Source organism: Penaeus vannamei, chromosome 11 (genome assembly GCF_042767895.1).
Source record: "Penaeus vannamei isolate JL-2024 chromosome 11, ASM4276789v1, whole genome shotgun sequence".
NCBI lineage: Eukaryota > Metazoa > Arthropoda > Malacostraca > Decapoda > Penaeidae > Penaeus > Penaeus vannamei.
The window spans coordinates 24,215,507-24,217,135 of NC_091559.1; positions in this window are offsets into that span (position 1 = coordinate 24,215,507).

Consider the following 1,629-nt stretch of genomic DNA (forward strand, 5'->3'; position numbering starts at 1 on the left):
CTAGTTTGCATTATTATCTTTACCTCTGCTAAGATTATGCTTTTGGTAGTGTTGATTAGTTGGTTAAAAGGATAAGTTATTAACAGATTCTTGTGAATTTTTCACCACGTGTGTCGTAGCCTAACTTATATACACTTAATTTCGGTGTTGATCCGGATCATCATCCAGATCCTGCGTAATATAACTGGAAAAGTTATGACAAATTTTTATGAAATGTTTAACAGTCCGAATTAAATACCAATGAATCGGTGGTGATCCAGATCATGATCTAGATCCAAGAATCTTTTAAATGATTGTATCAATTATCCATTACCTTGGCAGAGATTTTTTTATTATTATTATTGATACTTACTTTTATTGATACTATTATTTGCAGTATTATCTGATATAGATAATTTATATATATATATATATATATATATATATATATATATATATATATATATATATATATATGTATATATATATATATATATATATATATATATATATTCAAATATATTCTTGTTTAAATCTACTAGTTTGTTAATATCAATTCCAAAGCAAATGGTTTTTTGATATAGTTATCACCAACCGAGGTTTTAGTATTAAATCATTTAGTATTTCTTTGTACAATGTATTTGCTTATGCTCAAATAATCAATTCATTTTCCTATATCACGTTCTCTTTTTGTATGTTTTATGGTAGACTTAAATGCAGATATATCAGATTAACGCCCCTTTCTGGAAAAGTGTACTTTTTGTCAGTGATAATAGTACCGATGAACAGATAAAACATTTTAACATGAAATTGTCATAAAACTTATTTTGACTATACTTCTGATGCTTCCCTTGAGAAGATTAGATTTAAATGTCTAAGTGAATTATATAGCAATAAGGGTAATAAGATATAATTTGCTTATTGGGTTGATAGTTCCAGATCATGCCGCCAGATTAAGAGAGCTAGCTTTCCAATGCCCTAGTCGAGACTTCGCTGATGAGAGTGCCAGATAACACCACCAGGGCATACTGACAGGTTAAGCATTCTTATACAAGAAAATAATTTATTTTCACACACAAACGCACACATTCACATACACACGCGCGCATGTACATGCACATACGCACACATGCACACACATGTATAGACACAAGCATATGTTTAAAAAATCTAAATTCCATTGTTTCTTTCATTAGGCATGCCATTGGCACTTGATGGCCAATATGACCGTCTCAAATACCATCGGACATCGAGGCAGCAGGTGTCACTGGAGAAGGTTCAGCGGGCATCTAGCCACAGGCAAGACAGTGCCATCGTCGAGGAGCACCTTGGCGTAGCTGAAGGAGCACCATTTGACGTTCAAGTGGTGTATACTTTGATTAAAAATGTACTACTAGCAAAGTATATATATACAATGGAACCTTTTAAGAATTCAAATGCAAGTTTACCACAAATGAATCAATCAAATACTGATTATTCTGTTTATTTTACTACATTTTCAGTTATCTGCGACGAACTTCTGGAACTGAACAGGAAAATGTTTCCTGATTCCGCTGTCGCACCCCAAATGGCCATCAAAAGGAAGAAATTATCACAGATCAAGAAAGGTTTTTGTTAAAAAAAATGGCACACTAAACTTCAAAATAACAA